The 13,229-nt window shown below is 40.5% G+C and overlaps 1 long non-coding RNA gene across 3 annotated transcripts in view; it reads left to right on the top strand.

The window, feature by feature from the left end:
* LOC140729564 (uncharacterized) overlaps positions 1-13,229 on the top strand; it is a 77,584-nt gene that overhangs the window by 36,123 nt on the left and 28,232 nt on the right. The window lies entirely within an intron of this gene.

Consider the following 13,229-nt stretch of genomic DNA (forward strand, 5'->3'; position numbering starts at 1 on the left):
TATCTGCATTAGACTATTCTGGGTGGGAGAACACAATCTCCGTAAATTAATTTTTCTTTACATAGAACCATAGAACCATAGAACATTACAGCACAGTACAGGCCCTTCAGCCCTCCATGTTGTGCCAACCCATATAATCCTTTAAAAAAAAAGCATGTTTAATATGCCGTAAGAACAATATGAGAAAGGGGACCTCCTTTGTGTCGGGCACCACTCCCCTACCTGGAGGCCCCTTTTCATGTTTGCAAATTGATTTTATTGAACTAATTAGAGTACATTGTTACAAATATTGCTTAGTGGTCATAGATGTTTAGTAAATAGATCGAGGCAATCCCTGCCACGAATAATACAGCCTGACAGCAGCTAAAATACTGTTGCGAGAAGTGATCCCCCAGTATGGGTTACCAGAAATATTGAGCTCAGATAATGATCCCCACTTTAAATGAGGAAATATGCAATGCCTTATCCATTCAACAACAATTCCATTGTTCTCACCATACCCAGGCTGCATGTATAGTGGAGAGGGCAAATGGTATGTTAAAAACCAAATTGGCAAAACTCACGGAGGAGACAACAGGAAATTTTAAATCTGAGAAGGTGCCCAGATTTGGCTATAACCTGGTGAGGATGTATTGAATATAGATGTCACCCAATTCTGTGTCCCAACTGCCTGTTACCAGCTCTGCTGAGAGCCATGTAATAGTGATAGTGGTTTCCTGGACGATGACACAATGAATTAACATAACCAAGTGATAGCAAGAGCAATGGTAGAATTGGAGAATATATATACAATGCCTATAAAAAGTATTCACCTCCCTTGGAAGTTTTCATGTTTTATTGTTTTACAACATTTAATCACAGTGAATTTAATTTAGCTTCTTTTTGACACTGATCAACAGAAAAAGACTCTTGTGTCAAAGTGAAAACAGATCTGTACAAAGTGATTTAAATTAATTACAAATATAAAACACAAAATAATTGATTTGCATAGTATTCACCTTCCTTTAATATGACACACCAAATGAACACTGGTGCAGCCAATTGGTTTTAGAAGTCACATAATTAGTTAAATGGAAATCTGTTTTTGGAGACCTGTATGTAGTCAAGGTGTTTGAATTGATAGTAGTAAAAATATGCCTGTATCTGGAAGGTCCAACTACTGGTGAGTCAGTATCCTGGCAAAAACGACACCATGAAAATAAAAGACCACACCGAGCAACTCCACGAAAAGGTCAGGAGATGGATACAAGAAAATTTCCAAGTCACTGGAGTACAGTTAAGTCAATCATAAAGAAGTGGAAAGAATATGGCACAGATGTAAATCTGCCTAGAGCAGGCAGTCTTCAAAGACTGGATGGCCATGCAAGAAGGGGACCAGTGAGGGAGGTAACCAGGAGACCTATGACAATTCTGGGGGAATTACAAGCTTCAGTGGCTGTGATGGGAGAGATCACCCATACAACGACTGTTGCCTGGGTGCTTTACCAGTCGCAGCTTTATGGGAGAGTGGCAAAGAGAGAGCCACTGTTGAAAAAGTCTCCCATGAAATCTCATCTAGAGTTTGCCAGAAGGCATGTGGGAAACTCTGAAGTCAGCTGAAAGAAGGTTTTATAGTCTGATGAAGCCAAAATTGAACTTTTTGGCTATCAGATTAAATGCTATGTTTGGCATAAGCCATAAACTGCACATTATAAAAAACACATCATTCCTACCTTGAAGCATGGTGGCGGCTGCATCATGCTCTGGGGATGCTTCACTGCAGTAGGCCCTGGAAGGCTTGTGAAGGTAGAGAGTAAAATGAATGCAAAAAAATGCAGGGAAATCTTGGAGGAAAACCTGATGCAGTCTGCAAGAGACCTGCACCTTGGGGAATTTGTTTTCTGGCAAGACAATGACCACAACCATGAAGCCAAATCTACATAGGAATAGCTTAAAACAACAAAGTTAATATCCTGGAGTAGCCAAGTCAGAATCCAGACCTTAATCCAATCGAGAATTTGTGACTGGACTTGAAAAGGGCTGTTCACTCACAATCCCCATGCTATTTGACAGAGCTGGAACAGTTTTGCCAAGAAGAATGCGGAAAAATTGCAATGTCCAGATGTGCAAAGCTAATAGAGACCTATCCACGCAGACTCAAGGCTGTAATTGCTGCCCAAGGTGCATCTGCTAAATATTGACTTGAAGGGGATGAATACTTAAGAAATCAATTATTTTGTGTTTTATATTTGTAATTAAATCACTTTGTAGAGATCTGTTTTCACTTTGACACAAAAGAGTCTTTTTCTGTTGATCAGTGCCAAAAAAGCCTAATTAAATCTGCTGTAATTCAATGCTGTAAAACCATAAAACATGAAAACTTCAGCGGGGAGGGACAGTTTTAATGGCACTGTATATATATCTATATATATACTTATTGAATTTTTTAGTTTTAATTATGTATTGCAATGTACTGCTGCTGCAAAACAACAATTTCACAACATATGCCAATGATATTAATCTGATTCTGTTTCTGATGAAAGATTAATTCTGAGAAAACTTTTTAGGAGTGTCACAAAGAGGGAGACTAAAGGGATACAATCAAATAAGACTGAAGTAATTGCGTAGTTCCGTGGTAAATTCATAAAGTACTGTGACAATTCTGGTCTTTTATCTTAGAGAAGGTGTAATGGTTTTCAAAAGAGTGCAACAAAGATTTTCACAGAAAATCATGATATATAGGGGGCAGCCTTGTGGAAAAAGTGAATGTAATTAGTGTGGTTTCTGCAGAATTTCCTAGAGTTTAATGTAACACTGTGAAGGAGCTTGCTAGTATGAATGATGAGAGATTATCTTCTTTGACTGGAGAATTTAGCACTTTGGTCTCAGGATAAGGAGTTGAACATTTAGGACTAGGATCAGGGGAAATTTCTTCTTTCATCGCACTATGGCTCCTTGGGATCCTATCCCCCTGAGGGCAGTTTACATTCAGTTGTTGTGCACATATAAGTTTGAGATCAAGAGGTGGGGTTGCAGAATATTAGATATGATCAAAGAGCTGTGTCGTCTATTCCGGTGCTGACTTTTTATGTTCTTCAATAGTTGAAGGCTTTCCTACCAGTGGTGAAGAGTGGGAATGCACAAGCGGTAAGACTTGGAAAAGACAGGTGTGAGTTTAGAGTTCTAGTGAAAGAGTGAGTTAAGGCTGTAGCGATGATAGGTACGGGCAGAGCAGTTTCAGGGAATTTGTTTATGGAGCTTGGAAAGAAGGAGGGCATGCAGGAAAGCAAGTCTGTGTTAGCAATTTGTTTTTTATTGTCATACGTACTGAGGTACCGTGAAAATTCATTACAACTTTGCATCTAGGTAGTCCAAGGTGGAACAAGAGCAGAATACAGAACAAAGCATTACTGTTACAGAGAAAATGTGGTGCAGGAGGACGTAAGATGCAAGATCATAATGAGCTAGATGTTAAGGTCAAGAATCCACCTTTATATAGACGGAGTCCATGGATGGGAGGTGGGAGAGGTGGTTTCTGTGATGTACTCAGCTGTGTCCACAACACTCTGCAGTTTCTTGCAGTCATGCAGAGCAGTTGCCACACGAAGCAATGGTGGGTCTCATCAGCAAGTACGACAAGTCAGCTTACAGAGAGGAGGCGCAGCAGCTAACGGACTGGTGCAGAGCCAACAACCTGTCTCTGAATGTGAACAAAACAAAAGAGATGATTGTTGACTTCAGGAGGGCACGGAGCGATCACTCCCCGCTGAACATCAACAGCTCCTTGGTAGAGATTGTTAAGAGCACCAAATTTCTTGGTGTTCACCTGGCAGAGAATCTCACCTGGTCCCTCAACACCAGCTCCATAGCAAAGACAGCCCAGCAGCGTCTACTTTCTGCGAAGGCTGAGGAAAGTCCATCTCCCACCCCCCATCCTCATCACATTCTACAGGGGTTGTATTGAGAGCGTCCTGAGCAGCTGCATCACTGCCTGGTTCGGAAATGGCACCATCTTGGATCGCAAGACCCTGCAGCGGATAGTGAGGTCAGCTGAGAAGATCATCGGGGTCTCTCTTCCCGCCATCACGGACATTTACACTACACGCTGCATCTGCAAGCAAGCAGCATTATGAAGGACCCCATTCACCCCTCATACAAACTCTTTTCCCTCCTGCCAGCTGGGAAAAGGCACCGAAGCATTCGGGCTCTCACGACCAGAGTATATAACAGTTTCTTCCCCCAGGCCATCAGACTCCTCAATACCCAGAGCCTGGACTAGCAACTTACTGCGCTATTGTCCTGTTTATTATTTATTGTAATGCCTGCACTGTTTTGTGCACTTTATGCAGTCCTGGGTAGGTCTTTTTTTTTCTCTCTGTGTTGTTTTTTATGTAGTTCAGCCTAGTTTTTGTACTGTGTCATGTAACACCATGGTCCTGAAAAACGTCTCATTTTTACTATGCACTGTACATAGCAGTTATGGTCGAAATGACAACAAAAGTGACTTGACTTGACTTGACTTAATGCATCCAGATAGGATGCTCTCTTATATACACTGATAAAGTTTGGTGATGGTCCAAGGGGTCATGTGAAATTTCTTTATCCTTTTGAGAAAGTAAAGGCACTGCTGAACTGTGGCTGTGGCATCTACTTGGTTGGACCAGAAAATGCTGCTGGTGATGTTCACTCCTAGGAACTTGAAGCTCTCAACCCCCTCAACCTGAACACTGTTACGTAGACAGGAGCCTCTGACTCATCATTATTGGAGATATTATGTTGATATCACCTGCAAAATTGTAGTTGGAGTTAGTGCAGAATCTGGCCACATGATCATGAGTACATAGGGGAATAGTGTAAGGGGTCAATATGCATCCTTATGGGGTACCAATGTTGAGAATAATCATAACAGAGGTGTTTCTGTCTATCCTTATTGATAGTAATCTATTGGTTAGGGAGCTAAGGATCCAGTTCCAGAGGGAGGTGCTGAGTCCCAGGTCTAGAAAGTTTAATTGATCATGAACAATGACGAGTCTTACTGGAAAATATGTGCATTTCCCACAATTGTTTTGTCACATCAGAAAGAAAAATAACAATGGCATCAGGTAAAATTACTTGGTTATAGTCATCTACTGATAAAATATTAGACAGAATTAAATAGACAGAGAAACATAATGTTAAGCTATAATGTTTTAGGTTCATAACAATTTAGTAGCATTCTTCTGTAAACTTGTACTGTTTGCTCCCGATTGTTGGATGAAATAGCAGCTGATTCTTCGCATTTAAGAAGAGATATTGCACTTTTGTGATGTTAATGCCAATTTGATCATGCTAGAAAACATGGAAACAGCAGTCTTTTCACTAGTGGCATTTTTGAAATGCTTTGAGCTCTCAGTGTAGTGTTGGAATGGAAGTATCTGCTCGAATTCAGCCTGTACTTAAATACTTCTGATTTGCTATAGAGCATATTTAATGAAATGTTAATTCTACAAATATGATAATGCCTAGAAGTATCTATTTATTTAGTGATACACTGCAGAGTAGACTGTTGCAGCCCTTGAAGTCATGTTGCTCCAGCAACTGAATAACCCTAACTTAATCGCAGGACCATGTACAATGGCCAGTTGACCTAGCTGGTACGTCTTTGGACTGTGAGAGGAAACGAGCACCCAGGGAAAACTTATGCACTCCCTGGGGAGGATGGACTCCTTACAGAATGGCACCAGAATTGAACGCTGAACTCTGGAACACCCTGAGCTGTAATAGAGACATGCTAACTGCTATGCTTTACACATTGCACATTATTCAAATAAATGAGTTATGATCAAAGTTAGTGCTTTCCACTCTGAGTATGAATAGAATAATGCTTGTTGCATGTCAGAAACCAGTACTGTTGGTAAACACAAGAGTTTCTGCAGATGCTGGAAATCCAGAGTGACACACACACAGTGCTGGAGAAACTCAGCAGTTCAGGCAGCATCTGTGGAAATGAATAAACAGTCAATGTTTTGGGCTGAGATTCTTCTTCAAGATTGGAAAGGAATGCCAGAATAAAAAGGTGGGGGAAGGAGAAGTGGGAGGAATTAGCTAGAAGGTGGGTAGGAAAGTTAAAGGGCTGGAGAAGAAGGAATTTGTCAGGAGAGGAGAGTGGACCATGTAAAACAGAGAAGAAAGAGGTGCTTCAGGGGAATACGATGGGCAGGTGAGGAGAAGGATTAAGAGGCCAGAGCGAGGAATAAAAGAAGAGGGAAGAGGGAGGGAAAAATTATCAGAAGAAGAAATCAACATTTATGCCATCAGATTGGAGACTAACTGATGGAATATGAGGTGTTGCTCCTCCACTCATCACGGCAGAAGAGGAGGCTGTGGACCAACATATCGGAACAGGAATGGGAATAGGAACTAAAAGCGTTGGCTACCGGGAAATTGCATTTTTGGCGGATGGAGCAGGGGTGCTTGACAAAACTGTTCCCCCTTTACGCCGGGTCTGATCAATAGAGGAGCTGCATTGGTAGCTCTGGATACAAAAGCCAACCACAGCAAATTCAGAGGTGAAGTGTTGCCTCACTCAGAACTGAATGAAGTAAAGAAGGAGGTAAATGGGCAGGAGTATCTTTTCTGTCGCTTGCAGTGATATGTGCCAAGAGGGATTACCATTGGTTGCGTAAATAGGGAACTGCTCCTGATAGTTGACAGATTTACATTTTAATGTTGTTTATGTTACAACAGAAAAGAGAACCCAAGGTTCTCTCCCTCAGAGAAAGGGAAATTGTAGAGTAATCTGGGAAACAATGTTGAATACCAAGGCAATTAATCTAGTTACTTTGAGATGACATGGTCTCTTGAGGAGACCTGATCTCCAGAGGACAATGGACTAGCACAATAACTACAAACTAAGCAAATAATTTATCATCTCAAATCTGGTTTCTGTTTCCAAATCTTAACACTTTACAGCACTGATTCTCAACCGTTTTTTGGCCACGGCCCCCTTAGGAGCTCTTCTCAGGTTCCAGGGCCCCCCCTTTCAAATGGGGATACAACACGATAGACAGAAAATCATTTATTATTGAACACCAAGAAAACTTGAACATTCCAACATACTGGACAAATCTTAAAGAAAGACTGTATGAAATTCAACATCTATCAGGCCTAATGCAATCCGTGAGCTTGGTGCTTTTCTGCAAGTTTCATGATATCAGGCTCGTAATTAGACAATGACAGTCGGAGGTCACCTCTTGTTGCGATATCAATTCTGTTCCTGGATCTTATCAAGGAAACTACCTTGCAGATATTATAAATAGGAGGGAAACTATTGACTCCAATGAATGTTGCTGCTTGGGTATTTCATTGGTTCAGTTACAGGGCCCCCATAAATACTTGGGGCTCCCCTTGTCACAGATTTCAGTCGGTGGCCCCCTTAAAATGTGCCAGGGCCCCCAAGGGGGCCATATGGCCCCTGTTGAGAATGGCTGCTTTACAGCACCTAGATGCTACACTTCCTAAAATGAAGTATTTTAGAAAGTGGTGGTGGACGGTGGAGGAGCTGCGTGGCCTCAGTTGTCGTGATGACTGGGCCTCAAGCTGCAGTGTCACCTGTTTACAGCTGCCAGGAGAGAGGCGTTGAAGCCAGTGCGCTCCAGGGGCAGTATGGTGCGGAGTCGGTGCTGCCCACCCCCTCCCACCCCAGTATTCGCTCGGCAGTATTGTAGACAACTGCAGATTTCTGTGGCATTCATGGATTCAGGGCCTCAAGCTGTGGTGTTGTCTGTTTGGGGCCACCAGAAGAAAGGCATTGGAGCCAGTGCGCTCTGCCGGTGGTGGTGTGGCGTGGCATCCAGGCTGGAGTCGGTGCTGCACCCCAGTGTTTGCTGGGTAGAAGACTAAATGAATTGTGATTGACTGCAGATTTCTGTGGCATTCATAGACTCAGGGTCTAAACTGTTTTTGTCATGGCTGTATTTTACTGATACCTTACTTGCCTGTTATCTTGTATGTGCCATGTGTGCTTTGTGCTGTGTGTGACTATTGGTACTGTGTTTTGTACCTTGGCTCCAGAGTAATGCTGTCTCATTTGGCTGTATTTATGGATATTCATGTATGGTTGAATGACCATTAAATATGAATTGAATTAATTCAATTGATTTTTGCTCAATATTTTTTTCATCTTTATAGAATTAAATGATTTCATTCAGACTCCTGGAACTTGCTCTATTTTGCTAATCTCCTATCTGATTGCAGCAGCAGATATTTGCTTTCTGACTATATATACTTGAAGAATCATGGTTTCATCATGCATTGTATTGAAGTTTCAAATCAATTTAAAAACTGGAAGACAGAATTCTGATTTGGAGGTTTTAAGTAAATCCTGGATCTCTGAAGCATATGTAGTTGATTTGGTGCAGTATCTCAAACTAGTGTGTTGCTTAAAAATGATCTTTTAAATTTCCAAGATATATCCTCAGTATGTTGACTGAAATTATTCTAATTTTAAAATTGAAAACAAATGGAGTTCGTCAAATCCAATTGAACTGGTTCATAATTTTATAAATTGCTGAAAATGACCCCAAGTAATCAGTCCTGTACCCCATCTTGAAATTATTCTCTCAGAACTATTTACTAGCCTTTTATTCATTCCTATTTTTTCTATTGGTATGCCATTTGTTAATGTGAATGGTTCATCTGTCTCTACCATACCAGCAGTCCATGCCAGAAGCTTGATGTTTTCTACCTGATCTTTGCCATCAGCTGGAAAAAGTTTTGAGAGGACGGTCATTGAAGTAATTATGTTAATGAAGTTTTCAATAATAGAAAAAAAAAATCCTGTAAATACTCAGCAGGTCAGGCAGCATCTGTGGAAGGAGATGTTTCAGGTTAATGTTTCAGGTGTGAGACTCTTAGGAATTGGAATTGTGATGAAGGGTCTGAGACCTGAAATGTTAACTTTTCTCTTTGCTGAGTGTTTTTATCTGTTTTAATTTCAGATTTCATGTGTAGATTATTATATTCAATTAAGTTTTCAGTTTCTGTCTTGAGTTGTATGTTAGTCATCAGCAAATTACTTCAGCATAGACCCGGAAGTAGGATACAGAATGCTGACAAGCTCAAATCTATAGATACATACTTTCTCTTGCACTTCCCCATTTTTAAGCTCATCTATACGTTCCAGCATATTTAAATATCATTCTATCGCATATTTGCTTAAACATTCCAATTAATCATTCTTACCCTGATATGGTTTTGTGGAAGTAATCTTTCTAGATTGTTGCTACTGAATCCATTTGCTCTCGCTGTTTATATTCTACTAATTTGTTTCGGGATTGTAAGAAAGATTCACAACAGGAAGTCCGAATGGAAATTTATTGCTCATGTTATTCAAACTGAAAGTGGTCACAGGCAAGATGTACAGTGGGTCAAATCAATTTTCAGTTGAGTTTAACAGGGGAAAAAAAAAATCAATGCTATACAATCCAATTTCCAGGTATCAATTCTCTTTGGTTAGCGCACCATTTTTGTGTTGATGCAGAATCTGAATAGGGTTTAATTTCATTGGTTTATATCAAGAAAGTTGTTAACTTTGTGGCAGCAGTACAATACAATACATGATAAATACAGAAAAATGAATTACAGTAAGTATATTAAATAGTTATATTAAAATAAGTGGTGCAAAAACAGAAATAAAAAAATAGTGATGTAGTGTTCATGGGTTTGGTGGGGGAGGGGGGAAGAAGCTGTTCTTGAATCGCTGAGTGTGTGCCCTCAGGTTTCTGTACCTCCTTCCTAATGGTAACAATGAGAAGAGGGTATTTCCTGGGTGGTGGGAGTCCTCAATGATGGACATGTCATTTCTGAGGCACCACTCCTTGAAGATATCTTCTATACTATGGAAGCTAGTACCCACAATGGCAATGACTATTTTTGCCACTCACTGACTTTTATTTCGATTCTGTGCAATAGTCCCTGCTTGCCCTCCACCATGTACCAGATGGTGATGCAGCCAGTCAGACTGCTCTCCACAGTATATCTATAGAAGTTTTTGAGTCTTTCAGGTAACAAACCAAATCTCCTCAAACTCCTAATAAAATGTAGCAGCAGTCTTGCCTTCTTTATATTTGCATTGATATGTTGGGACCAGGTTAGATCCTCAGAGATATCGACACACAGGAACCTGAAATTGCTCACTCTCTCCACTTCTGATCCCTCTATAAAGACTGATTCATCTTCCCTTGTCTTACCCTTTCTGAAGTCCACAATCAGCTCTCTAGTCTTACTAATGTTGAGTGCAAGGTTGTTGCTGCAACATCACTCAACTAGCCAGTATATCTCACTCCTGTACACCCTCTCATCTCCACCTGAGATTCTGCCAGCAATGGTGCTTCTATGAAATTTGGAAATATTTTCTCCGTGATCAACCTTCCTTTTTTTTATGAATGTCTTTTCCCAACAGCACACTGGGGTGGTTAAAATCTGCACCTGTGCTTTAGACACCAAAGTGACACTAGTGTAAGTAAACTTTATGATCTTGTTTCAGAGAATTTTAACTGCAGTGTGCAGAAATTGTTTTTCCTGTTTTAATTATGTGCCACTGCCCTCATGGGTATCAAGAGCACTACACCGTCCATTATTGTGATTTGTTCAGTCATTGTTGGCAGAAATAGGAAAAATTGAAGTGCTGGATTGGTTTAGTGGGGGTGGGATAAAAGTTCTTCTGATGTCAGGGTTGACTAATGGGAGTGTACCTGGATACCTGGATTTAATTAACTGTGTTATGACCTGGAAACAATTGTCAGTGATTCCAGGAACACATTATGCAGAGGTTCTGTGTTCCCAAGCATTAAAACTAATCAGCTGTATTTTTAAAATTTGCCTCTTCTTCATTTTGTACACAACTCAAGCATAAGTTTCATTGCAATTTATTCTCTGCAATTGATGCCAGGTTAATTCTTTGAAAGAATATACATAATAAATAAGAAGAGTGAGTGAATTTCTTTGCATCTGCTTTGGAATATGGTGGTAGTGCACAGACTCAGACCCAAGCAATGTAAGCCAAATATTAAACTGTGAAACTACCTCACCACAGATCAAGTTGCATACAGATTAAATTTTCAGCAATGTTCTTTAACTGTAGCCAACAGGAACAGAAAGAATGACTGAAACAATTTTCCTCCTTCCCTTTCCTTATAGCCTGCTGCTTCTGACAGAATTCAGAGTTCTAGTATTTTTCAGGAGAAAATGAGTAGAGGGTGTATTAGATTTTACATCGCATCCTCCATCCTCTCCAAACAGAAATCCAAAGGAGTTTCCCTCAGTGCAACGGCAGGAACTCAATCATAGTTTTATTTGCCAGCTGCAGTAGGCCAGTTAAATTGGTAAATTAGTTAATTACTGTCACTTGTACAGTGAAAAATTTTGTTTAGCATGCCATCCATACAGATCATTGCATTACGTCAATGCATTTAGGTAGTGTAAGAGCAAACAATAACTGAATGCAGAAAAAGGTCGGACAGAGGCAGTACAGTGGAAGCAGACAATAAAGTGAGGTGGATTGTGAAGCCCATTTTATCGTTAAGCCGCCAGCTGACTTTTGAGCATGCAGTTCTTTGCCAGAGAAACAAATGTGCAAAGGACCAGAAGGCTTCAGCTGAATGATCTGAAGCAGGATGTTGGAGGAAGAGGAAGGCAATTGGAGAACAATTGGAAACATTGGAGGGAGGTAACTGGAAATGGTAGGGAAATAAATAAGTTTGTTAGGGTTGAGGAAGGATTGATTGGAAGTCCATGCAGAGTGATTGATTATGTGGAGGGGGGGATTTATTATAAGGAAACTGACTGCATGTGACCAAAAGGTACAGCTGGAAGTTGTAAGAAAGGAGATTTCAATGACTACTTGGCACAGCAGATTGGGTGGCTTGGTAGGTGAAGGTGACAGGATTTGGAGAAAGTGGGTCCACTTCTAGAGAATCTTCTATTTTTGTTGAGATTAGGGAGAAGACCTAATAGTGGCAATATGATGAAACAGGTTAGTTGTTGCAGGAGAGAAAACACTGTAAACATTGTTTTAAAGATCAAGCATCGTATTGTGCTTCCAACAGGAAGGACAGTTGGATGCTCAATTTATCATCCTAGCTGGAGACAGCATTGCCAACATTGGAATGTTCTCTCTGTACTAGAGTGGAATGCCAAACTTGCTTATATGCTTAAGTGTCTGAAGTGGAACATGAACCCACAAATATTTGTCTTGGAGATGCACTTCTGTACCTGCAGTTTGATGCTTTACAGTAGAACTGGTGCTCGGAATACTTCTGTCAGTGTAACATACATGTATATTTCAGCACTGTCAGGGTCATCAATGGGTCAAACACCCAATGGTACACCTTACAGAGAGCCAAGAATTGCAATGTAATTTTCAAGAACAAAGAAGGAGGCAACCTTTGGCAAAAACATTGCAGAAATGTCTTCAAATGCAATTTTGTCCATAATGTGAAAGCCTTAGACTCTATCCCAGAGAAGTCTATTCGGTCCACCCTTGACTGACCCGATGCAGAAAAAGTCCATGATGCAACTAAAGAATAATGAGACCTTGAGTAGAGATGGTTCCCTACTGATATTTAAAACCTGCTGGTGAAGAGCTTCAGTTGTAAATCCACAATCTTGGCACCCTCATCTGGGAAGAAGAGGTTGTACCTCAGAGATACCGTAACTATGACCATTATCAAAAAAGCTAAGTGTAATTGTCCATAGGTGTCTCCCTGTTGTCAGCCAATTGGAAAATCTTTGCAGGAACTTCCTTAATGGCTTCAGCCTCCTCCACTAGTCAAAATGTTATTCATTAAAATGCAGTGTACATTTTGTCTATCTAGAATCATAAGAATTTTAATATGTGGCAATTCCAACTCCAACAGCTCTATTAAGAATGCTATAACCCCAAAAACTATACGTGATCCATTTTCACCTTTTTTAACCTTCTGACTCCATCAAGCTGATCATGGAATGCTTTCCAGACAAACTCAACTGGGAGTAATTTGCCAACCATTAAAACAGGAATACGACGGACACCATCTCTTTGGCCTATACTCATCTCTGGAAATTCTGGATAGTAATGACACCCATGCCAGTCTATTGTTTACTGTTACCATTCTGCCTTCAATACCATTATTTCAAGCAACCTCATCATCAAATTCCAGAACCTGGGAATCATTGCCTCCCTCTACAACTGGATCCTTGATTTCCTGACCAGTGGACTACAAACAATAAGG

This window comes from Hemitrygon akajei, chromosome 6 (genome assembly GCF_048418815.1).
Source record: "Hemitrygon akajei chromosome 6, sHemAka1.3, whole genome shotgun sequence".
NCBI classification, from domain to species: Eukaryota; Metazoa; Chordata; class Chondrichthyes; order Myliobatiformes; family Dasyatidae; genus Hemitrygon; species Hemitrygon akajei.